Genomic DNA, 12,406 nt, shown 5'->3' with positions numbered 1-12,406 from the left:
AGGGATCCCATCCACCCTACTCCTACTCTAAGTAGGAAGTTGTTTTCTGTTTGAAATAAACATCTACAAGTCAACAAGGATTCTACCATCTCTTCCTATAATTAGATGGCATCGGTAGAGCTATTAACAGAATTTGGAGAGATTGTTGCTCTGCCAAAAATAGAGAGAATTTATTCTCAACTATTAAATATATTTTTCCATAATAACAATTCTACCGATTTTTATTGAAGAAGAGAGAATTTTCGTTTTCACCCCAAAAGAAAAAGAAAAATTTTCTAGTTATATGTTTTGATTCAATTGGTTTGAGCCCACACTCGAAGCAATTCGTGGTACGAGAATAGCAAAGAAGACCGTTTGGTTGAAAGTTAGAAAACATCAAGGATTTGCATATTTGAAAATACATGTACAATTTTGGTCTCAGGTTAATTGCTATAAATATCACAAACCAAGTCTATTTTGCAAGAAAACTATTTTCAAACTAGATTTTTTCCAACTGTTTGTTCTCACAAGGGAATACACTCACCATTGGGCCTTTAATATTTTGGCTTTTTTCACTAATGGCCTCTTGTCTCTCAACCTTTGTTACAATTGCATCTTTCTTCCCTTTAATCTCCTCACCAAGCTTTTTCATCTTATTTGATCATTTTGTACATACTTTGGATCCAAATGGGCTAAAGTAAATTTCTTCCCTTTAAACACGAGAAACAATTCAATTTTTTCATGATGCACCATATCACGATCATATTGTCAAAGTCTGCTAAGAAGCAGATGGGCGACGTGCATGGGAACTACATCACACCAAACCTTATTAAATCAATTTCCAATTTTAAATGTTATTAAGGATTGTCTAACTATCTTAACTTTTGAACCCTCCTTAAGCCATTATAAGTGATATTGCTTAGGATGCCCTTAACAAGGTAAAGATAAAGTATCCACTAAAAAACTACTCACCACATTGGCACAACTACCACCATCAACATTAAGAGAATACAACTTTCCTTGAATCAAGCACCTCCCGTGGAAGATGTTAGTCCTTTGTACTTCATCTGAATCGTCCCTTACTTGAGTGCTAAGGGATTGTCGCACTACAAGACAATGGGTGATCTATCGTAATTTGATGTAGTAGATTAAACTAGTTTTTACATTTAAGACGCTTGAATACAAACATTTTCATTATGTTTTAATTTAGTTTCTTTAGTTTTGTTTACATTCAACAAAATGTGCACATCGAGTCTTTTATTAACCTTAGGGGCTGAAAGAGGCCTAAGGGAGAGCTAACATAATTTTTGAGTGTGTAGGAGACCATTAGAGGGCATTTCGGGTCAATACTAGACGTTATGTCACAACATGGGGAATCTGATGTCACAACATAATGACCAGAATAGAGAAAGTGAGAAAACTATCTTCAATGTCGTGACATAGGCTGAGGTGTCTCGAGATAGCCCTAAAGATGGCTACAGAGGAATATGTTGGTTGCTACGTTACGACACAAATCCTGGTGAGTCGCGGCATCGACTCTGTAACAGAAGTAAAACATAAAGTAGTGGCGTTTTGGTCTGCACAATCAAACTTTAAGTTTGGAAACATTAGCTAACCTAAGGTTAAGGACGAGGACTACCTGAAGGCTATAAATAGGCCCCTTTAGCACATGTAAAGGACATATAAGTTTTAACCTAATTTTCTTCCAATAAATTTAGTCTTGTTTTCTTTCCTTCTTAGGTTTTCTTAGTTTTAGTTATTTGCTTCAAGAGATCTAATTGTAAATGAGATCAACTTCTACAGATTCATGGTTATTATTAATATCAATCAAACTTTTCTTAAAATCTCTATTACAATCCATTCCATATGATTAATTCTTCCATTTATTCCATGTTGTTTATGAAAGCCATGAGGAACTAATCCTTCTATGGGGGATTAGTGAGTGGAAGCATGATCTCTTAACTATTTTGTAAGGTTATTCAATGGATTAATTATTTGTTAAAGGAAGAAGGTGAAATAAACCCTAGGCCTGACAACCCTAAGAAGTCATCAAGGTGAAAATTAACCCAAAATTGGTATTGCCCATCCGTGAACACCTTGACCCCAAAATATCTTAAGCTTATTAAAAAATTACACATTAACTTACCATTTATTGAAGCTCTTTCGCAGATGCCAAATTACATCAAATTCTTAAAGGAGCTATTAACGAACAAGAGGAAGTTAGATGACTTGTCGACTGTGGAGCTTAATGCAGTTTGCTCGACCATTCTCCAAAATAAATACCCAACAAACTTAAAGATATAAGGAGTTTTACTATTCCTTGTCTTATTGGTTGTTTAAATATTGAAAATGCTTTGGCTAATTTAGGGGCTAGTATTAATGTCATGCCTTATAGAATGTTTAAAAAACTTGGTCTTGGCAAACTCAAACACACTAGGATGAGTATTTAATTAGCGGTTAGAACCACTAGATATCCTAGAGGTATTATTGAGAATGTCCTTATAAAAACGATAATTTCATATTCCCTTTTGATTTTGTTGTTTTAGACATGGATGAGGATAGTGAGGTACCTTTGATATTAGGTCGACCTTTTTTAGCCACTTCTAGGACTATTATAGATGTTGGTATGGATGAACTTATGCTTCATGTAGGTGACGAAAAGATTACTCTCCAAGCACGCGATTCTATGAGAGTCTCATATAAGCGAGATGATTTTAACTGTTCTATTAATGCTAATAACCATGTGGCTCAACGTTCTTTGTAGGAAATCCCTCGTGAAAATGTGTTGGAGCCATGTTTCAGTCAAGCTGACAGAAACTGAGAAACATATGAAGAGCGAATGGTGCAACTCAATGAAATAGATGAATAGCGAATGCATGCTAAGGAGAAACCAAAAAAAAAACGATGTAGAGCCAAAGTGACTCCATGATAAGCAAGTGATGAGAATGAACCAATTTAAAGTAAGGGACAAAGTACCACTAGACAAAACAGATCCCCAAATTTCTCTTTCAGAGCTCGAGTCAAATGGATCAAACCCATTTACTATACTTACTATCTTTCCATACGATACAGTCGAGGTAACACATTCTAAGTTCGATTCATTTAAGGTAAACAGTACTCGACTCAAATTTTATCTTAGTGTTAAAATTGATAATAAGAAAGAGGAGCTTTGGCTCCGAGAACCACCGTAATCGTGTGTATACAAGGTAAGTTGATCTTAGACTTGGGGCTTCTCGGGAGGCAACCTGAGTATTTAAATTTTGTTAATTATTTTAATTTTGTTACATGTTAATTTTATAATTAATTAAATTAATTTTAAAAAATGTTTTCTAACCTACATGGCCTGGACCCACGGGCATGCCTCAGGCCGTGTACATGATGGAGCAAATGACAAAGAGTTACACGATGTGAAGACATGGTCGTGTAGGTTGCACAGCCTGGACACACGGACGTGTCCTAGGCCGTGTGAGTCTTGGGACTTAATTATTCCAATTTCGATCATTATACGCCTGAGGTAGTCCACACAGCCTAGCGACACGACTGTGTGTCACACACAAGCGTGTCCAAGACCGTGTGAATACTAGAGTTAATTTTTAAATTTAATTACGAGTCAATGAGTTACACAGGCCATAGACACGATCATGTTCAAGACACGGCCTATCACACCGGCGTGTGTGAAACTGTGTGCTCCGCATGGCCTTGCACACGGGTGTAGGAAGAAGCGAAGGAAGATCACACACGACCATGTGTGACACACAGCCTGGACACACGGACATGTTTGAGGCCGTGTGAAAATTGGGCTTATAATTTGAATTACATAGGAGATGAGCGTGGAGTGGATCCTCTTCAATACTGATTATCTCATTCTGACCTTCAGGATGAATATGAGGACTTCACTGATGATGTCCCTTTCTACCACGAGGATCCACCTCCAACTCACCCTACTACTTCTTCTGCTGCTACCCTAGCAGATCTCTCCAAGCAACTCACTTGTTTCAAGCTGCATTGTTTTGAGCAGTTCGACAGTATTGATGCCACTTTGTAGCAGATCTGTTAGCATCTCCACATTTCTTCTACAGTGCAGGCACCTCACGATCCCAATGCCTCCCACGATGAAGATCACTGATTTTATTTATTTATTTTCTTTTCAGATTTCTTTTTCTTTTTATTTTTCTCTGTTTTATTTTTATTTCTTAGACTTATTTTGTTTATCTTATTTCGAACTATGTTTTTTTTTACGATTGTTTTTAATTGAGTTTATAACCTCTTAATCTTTTCATTATTTGTGTTTATTTTCTTATTAGTTTGCTCAAAAACATGCACTACATTTAGATTTCCTTACAATTCCTGTTTTCATTGTTCTAGTATTTCATCCATATTTAGCGCAGTTTTAGTTTTCTCCCTTTTATGATATTTTCTTATTCTGTGTTTATATCTGTTTGTACATTGAAGACAATGTACATCTTTAGTGTGGGGAGGTTATTTATATAATTATTAGAAAATCCTTGAATTATTTATTGTATTTGTGTAAATTTCTCATACTTCTATTTGAGTGAATTTTTTTTCATCTGAGATTTTTATTGATGTTGTTTTAGATTAATTTGTAGATATTTGTGCTTTGGTTGATTTAAACTTTAAGACATAACAGAGTCAAGCATGATAAGTTGTTTTTCAGAAAAAAATATTTTAGATTGTTTCCCCGAATTGAGGTAGTATCTTGAAGTTTTAAATTTACAAGTTTGTCATCAAAACCATGATTTTTTGTGAGCTTTTGAGCCTATAGAGCATACATTTTTCATGCTCATTCTATTATTGGTTATAAGTGTGTCAAATTGATTTTTAATTTTAGAACTTTCTTCGGTTATGCATGTTTAGACCACACATTTGATTTGACATCAAAACCCACTTATCCTGTAAAAAGCCTACCTATTGAATTAAACCTTAGTGAACCCCGTTGAGCCTAACACACCTTTTCTTGATTAACTTATGAATTTTAACCCATAACCCATTTTTTGTTGTGATTCTTTCTTGTTCTATTGACCCCCTTTTATCGAGATTTGATATGGTTAGTTGCCTAACTATGTTCATTTGATTGATTTGTTTAAAATTTTCTTTCTTATTCTCAATAAAAAAATTAGAAAAAATTGATTAATTTTTTGTTGATTGAGCTTGAACAGTTAATTTCATATTTTATTGAGAAGCTCGTTGTTATTCTTCAACAAGTATTGATTGATGCACTTTCTTTTAATTCAAAATTTGTTTATTTTTTCTAGTTTGGCAATTTATCAACTCGATCTCGATTATAATAAACTTTTTTGGCCTTTTTCCACACCCTTAACCTAAGCCCCATTACAACCTCTTTAAGATCTTTTGATTGGTGTGTCATATCACTTTATAATGGTGGATATTTGATTTTCAAGCAAGTTTATGGTAATGACATTTCTTGTTCGAACTGTTGAGTGCATATTTCTTGAACCTTAAACACTTTGAGTGCTTTGAGTGAATCTTTAGTAAGGATATCAATTCTTGTTGATTTTCAAATTAAAGGTAATTACTTAAATAAAGGGAGACACCACTGTTTTCGTGCTTTAAAATTTTCGGCTTAGATTGTTTGAATCTTTAGTGCCCTTTTAGTTGAATTATCAATGCATGATTATTTGACAATTATTTTGAGACATTTTTTATGAGAATTACAAGTTGCGAAAGATTAACTTTATTGTAAGTTGAAGATTACTTGAGGACAAGTAAACGCTTAAGTATGGAGATATTTGATAAGTGATAAAAGTAACATATTTTAATCCCATTCTTAATGCGTTTTTGGATGATTATTTATGCAAATTGGTGAATTTTATGCTTCTAAACCTTTGAATTCACGTTTTTATACTTAGGAGAGAATTTTGGAGCAAAAGGAGCAGAAAACGAGCAAAAATTGACAAATAGAACAAATTTCAAAAGCCACACGGGCTGGGCCTTTCCACGAGCTGGACTCACAATCGTGTGAGCCACATTGATTGGACACATGGCCGTGTGAGCCACACGGGCTAGACACACAGTTGTGTGCCAGACTGTGTTGATTTCGCGATTCACATCCCAAACACGCAGAAAAATGCATTTTTTAGACTTTTTGGGCATTCTAGAGTCTATAAATACCAAATAAAAGAATAGAATAGGAGGCTATCAGAGAATATTGAAGAAAACAACTCGAAAAACACCATTGGAGCCAACTCTGAAGCAGATTTCCATCAAGATTGAAGACATCCTTGAGTTTCTTTATTTCTTGTGGTTATTCTGACTTTGAGATATTTTTATTCACAATTATGAACTAATCCCTAGATAACTAGGAAAGATGAACCCTACGATGAATTCTATTACTTGATTATGGTTTTACGTGATAAATACTTGATTGTTGTTCTCAGTTATGTGTGCTTATCTCTTGTTTTAATATTTATGGGATATTAATTCATGTTTAATGTGTTTAAATTAGAGGAGGAAAAGTTCCTGCTTAAGAGTAGATCTAGCATAATTAAGTAGAGTTGCATGCGATCCTAAAAATAGGACGACATAAATCTACCGAATTAGAGTCAAATCTAATAGGGGAATCAATAGATCTAATTAATGCGATAATAGGGGTTTTAATTAGAAAAAAATTCAATTAATCAACCTAAAGTGAGTTGCTCTTACTCTCGAAATATATGTTATCATAATTTAAGGATTTCTACGGATAAAGAAACCAAGTGAATAAATCGTTTAATTCAAATTCATAATGATAGATGAAGTCTACGTGGACTCTTTCCTAGGTATTGTTTCTTTCATTTGTTATTATTCAGTTATTTTCTTGATTTATTCTTTGTTGAGTTCTTTACTTAAATTAATTTAGTAATTTTAGTATAAATCAATCTCTCCAAATTGACGGCTAAATAATAGGAAAACGGTAATTACTAGTACTTTTAGTCCTCATGGATACGATATCTTTATTCACTATAAGTATACTATATATCGATAGGTGCACCTACCTTTGTTGTATTTTTAATTAGTAATGTGGACACACATCACTAACAATACATAGTTTCAAAGAAGCAAATTATCAAGCAGGTGAAATGCAAGATGAATAATATCAGTAGCTCAAAGATCAAAGCAAGACAATTGAACCATTGATAACTAGAAGCACAAGATCCATATGAATCGAGCACACACCAATCAAAAAGTAAGTAAACATTGGCAATGAAACACAGGTAAAAAGAAATCAACAAAAAACTAGTGGATCTCACTAAAAAAATACCAGAAAACCTCAAGATTTAGTAGCACTCACTACAGCAAAACAAGTTTTTAGCGGCATCTTTTTGGGCCTTTAAGCACCGCTAAAGACAACACCGCTAACATTTTACGGCATTTACGTAAAAAAACACCGTTAAAGAACATGACTTTTAGCGACATTTTTAAGAAAGCGCCGCTAAAGAACATGACCTTTAGCAGTGCTTTTTACACAAATGCCACTAAAGAACATGACCTTTAGCGGCGTCTTTCACAAAAACGCCACTAAAGAACATGACCTTTAGTAGTGCTTTTCTTAAAAACATAGCTAAAGAATGTGACCTTTAGCGGCTCTTTTCATACAAATGGCGCTTAAGAACATGACCTCTAATGGAGCTTTTATAAAAACGCTGCTAAAGGTCATGTTCTTTTGCAGCGTTTTTAGTAAAAACGCCACTAATTTTAGCAGATTTTTAATATTCTATTTTCATTCATATACAACCCTTCCTGTAACATCAAATCCAACCAATAACAGTAAATCTAAACAATACTTCAAAAATCCAAATAAAGATATATTATCTAAAATAATAAATGAAATAACAAAATATTCTTACAGTGATATTAAAATTTATATTGTTAAAACATTCTTACAATAAGAAAATAAATGTCTAAGAGGGTAGATTCTACGACTACTGAAACATCATCATCATATTCTGAAGCTGTAGTTGGAGTTCGTTGTATTTTCTGTTTTGCTCTGTTTCCCTCACTGCTACCTCATCTTTAAGTTGTAGCTGGAGTTCTTTATATTTTCTTTGAACCTCTGCTTCTCTCGATGCTGCCTCCACTTTAAGTTTAGCAATTTGCTCAACTGTGCTCGCTTGCATCTAAGCCATCTGGTCTCTTAATCTCTGAACTTTAGCTTGAACTTGACTCCCCGAAGGCATGTATTGCTGTGAGCTGGAACCAATATATTGGGTTGGGTTAACACTAGATCGTTGAAATTGAACCCGACCATACCTTTTAGGATCCAAAACTTCAGTAATAATTATGTTATCAATGTCCTCAAGATTAATAGAACTATCACTCGAAGCAATCGCTTCATACTCTTCCTTTTTATCCTTTAGTTTCTTCTAATAAATCAATCAAAGAGTTAGAAACGAAATATATAATAAAAACAAATGCAACATAACTTAACATTATTAAAACTACTAACGATGAATTAAACCATTATAATTAAATATTATAAATATTTAAAATAAATCAAATTTTATTAAGTAAATATACCATAATTTCTCCAGCTTCAGAAGTCATTGGAGATCCATCTTTCTTTCTATGTGTAATGTCAAAAAGCTGAAGGCATCTTACTTTTTGACCAGACGAGAGTTCTTACAATATAGTAGTAAAAATATTATTTAATAGAAAGTAATTAATATTTTACACAATTAATAAATTTAAAACACCTCAGCCTCAGCTACACAAGCAACACTTTTCAACCCTGCTGTGTGCGTGAATTTTTGTTTTTGCCTGTTGCTTGTTCCAACTCGCTCACAGTCCTACATTATGAAATTATTATTACGTATATAGTAAATACTACAAACAGAGATAATTATAAGAGTTTGGAAGTATGTAATACCTCTACTTTCTTTGAATTCCAAAATCTAACCGCACCTTCCCATTGGTACCTCAGCATTCCCGGTGGGACATTTCGCAATTTCTCTTCGAGGCTTATATCTTTCTTAAAATATTTTTTCTTTAAAGTTCTTTTATGGTTTCTCCATTTTTTCCCAATGCCTTCGTGATATAAGTATTTGAGACCTCTAAAGCAAATATCTTCTAAAAAAACCAAGTTTAGAAAGTAAATATAAATGAAACTTAAACCAAAGTAGTATAAATTACATTATCGAGAGCTTGATTTTTGTTACTATCAGGCATTTGATACCATGATTCGTAGTTGATAGGCAACATATTCGCATTTCGTGCTATAATGCCCAAATATCCTGCTAAAAGTCGAGCTTCTGATCCAACAGGCTGACTAAGATTGTTTCTAGATACTTTGACACGCTTGATAGGATTTAACTCGTATAAATATTTAAGTAACGTACATCTTCAACCTCTGTGCATCCCACAACTTTCAGCTGAAAAATGGTATATTGTAATATAAGAATTTGAAAAAAAAATCAATAATAAAAGTCAACATGCATGTAAATTAAATTTAACATTACTTTGAATTTCTACAGGCTCGTCAGATGTTTTTAGAACATTCGACGATCCAATAGCAGTCTGTTGTTCACTATTTGTTTCTTCTGAATTTGGAGTATTCTGAATAATACTTAGATCTCATAATCTTCTTCTAGGCATTTTTTCTACAATACATATAAAATAGTTGAAATTTTAGTAACTAATTACAACAATAATAGTACATATATAATAGTTGAAATATTTAACAAGACTAAGATTTAAATTATAATATTACATTTAATTAAAAAAATCATAAAATGTTACTACATCATAATTCGTATATATTTTCATCTACATCCTGGCGATCCCATTGAAATTGTGTACTAGCACTAGGGATATTTTCATTTAAATTTTGTTCTAGAAAAGGCAAAGTTTCTAATCTTTTGACGATGTCATTTCTACTTCCATTACACATGTCAAACAAGTCTTTAGGGGTGTTTCAAAATACAACGTACCAACCCTCATCAGTTGGATCTTTGAATAAAAAACTTGTTTCACTTGAGAAGAAAATACATATGGCTCATCTATCAATTGTTGTCCAGTATGAATCAAGTGAGAGAAATTCACCATTGTAAAACTAAATTGATCTTTTTTAATTCCGCGAGCAGTATTTTAACATCAGCTTAATCACATCGAAATACGACAACTTTCCATTTCCCATAGTAATCCAACTCAATAATGTCAGTAAAAAGTCCGTAATACTCCACATTTCCCTCAACAGGATTTCTGTCCCTAGCACTAGCATAACTTGTAATTGAAGAATTAACAACACTTCCACAATTTTGAGTTCTCCTCAATCTCTCACGATATTTTGTATGAAATCTGAATCCATTAATGAGGAAGGCACTATATCTTTTTACTACACTATTCGAACCTTAGGAAAGCCATTTAAATTCATCATTGATGTCCTTCCCACTCTAAACCTATTGAACTGAAAGTAAATTGAGTAATTATAAATGTTATGAGAAAACATTATTATTTGATACAAAGTATCGCGATTATGTGTAACTTATTAGCTTCAGTTGCATACCGTTTGGCTTAACCATTCATGAAAAGATTCTGTGAATAACTTATTAATCTCTTGATGTTGTAACCTTCGGCAGCGTGAAGATCTCAAGATTTGTTTGTACTCACTGTGTTAAAAAGAGGTTTAATTGGTTAGAAGATAAACAAATCAAAAAGATGAATATTTATCAAATTCTAGAACTTACTTGCATAATGGTTCAATTGAATCATGGTGAAAAAGAACATATCGATGTGCTTGTATCTAAGATCTATCATCTAATTCTACAATTTCAACTTTACCGATTGTTTCTCCATAACTTTGAAATAAATAAGTTCCAGCCAAGTTATGATCAGTGAGCCCAACATTTCTACTTGGTATATTCATTCTTGTTTCAACATCTTCTAAATATCTAGAACAGAAAGTCGTACACTCCTCTGCCAAGTAACCTTCAGCAATTGATCCTTCTGGATAACGCTTATTACGACAATAAGACTTCAATTTGCATAGGAACCTAAACACGATATACAACATTATCAAAAGTTGTAACTAAAGGTATAGAAGTGAATGAATGAATACTTTACAAATAAATTAGCACCTTTCTATAAGATACATCCATCGATAGAAAACCGGTCCACCAAGTATTGCTTCATGATGGAGATGGATTAGCAAGTGCACCATAATAGTGAAGAAGAAAGGTGGAAAGATCTTCTCCAAATTACATAAAGACAAAGCGGCTCGATCTTTTACTTGCTCAAGTTCTTCACCATTCAAAACTTTGCCACATAGGTTTCATTATATTGGATAGTTCGATTATACAAGACGTCACCTTTTTTGACATACAACATCGTAAAGCAACTGGCAGTAAATCTTGCATCAAGATGTGATAATCATGTGATTTTAAGGAATATAGTCTTCAATCTTTAAGACTCACACATCTAGATATATTTGATGCATACGCATCTGGGACCTTGATATCATTCAACACCATGCAGAACACTTCTTTCTCTTCATTTGACATTGCAAAAATAGAAGGCGACAACCGATATTTCCCATTTGGAAGTACTTGGGGATGAATATCACGCTGAATTCCTATGTCAACTAAATCAAGTCGACTCTAAAGATTGTCTTTTGATTTTCCATCGACATTCAAAATTGTCCCAATGATTTTCTCGTAAAATATGCATGACATCAAGATTGTGGCGTAAAATACTTTTTTTTTCCACAAGTCCGCCTCATAAGGATCATCCTCTTCATCAGATTCATCATCAGATTCATCCCTCGATCTTCTCTTTGTTTGCGTGTTGGGTGGTTGATTCATCTTCCCATAACTAAAATTGATATCTTTTAACATAAACAAGATTTCATATCCAATGGTCTACTCAAGAGCTTCTCTGAACTCTTCAGTATCGTCAAATAGAGTCCTTTGAAATCTAAATTTATAATTTCCATCTAACCATCGACGATGCCCCATATAAGAGAACTTCTTCCTATTATATAACCACTTCGAACATGTTTGCCCAGCACAACAAGGACAAGCATAACGTCCTTTGGTACTCCAACCAGATAAATTGGCATAAGCTGGGAAATCATTAATAGTCCATAACAAAGCTGCACGTAAATAAAAGTTCTCCTTTCTTAATACATCATATGTTTCAACACCCGCCCATAATTGTTTTAACTCTTCAATAAGTGTCTGCAAATAAATGTAAATATCATTTCTGGGACCTTTCTATCCAGGGACAATCATAAATAAGATAAAATAAGATTGCTTCATGCAAATCCATAGAGGCAAATTGTAAGGAACAAGCACTACAGGCTAAGTACTGTACGAAGTGCTCATGATTTTATAAAGATTAAATCCATTAGATGCTAGCCCAAGCCTCACACTCCAAGGATCGCTTGCAAAGCTTGGAAATTTACTATCAAATGATT

This window comes from Gossypium hirsutum, chromosome A09, assembly GCF_007990345.1.
Source record: "Gossypium hirsutum isolate 1008001.06 chromosome A09, Gossypium_hirsutum_v2.1, whole genome shotgun sequence".
NCBI lineage: Eukaryota > Viridiplantae > Streptophyta > Magnoliopsida > Malvales > Malvaceae > Gossypium > Gossypium hirsutum.
The sequence above is the reverse complement of the archived record's forward strand: the minus strand, read 5'-3'. Positions refer to the sequence as shown.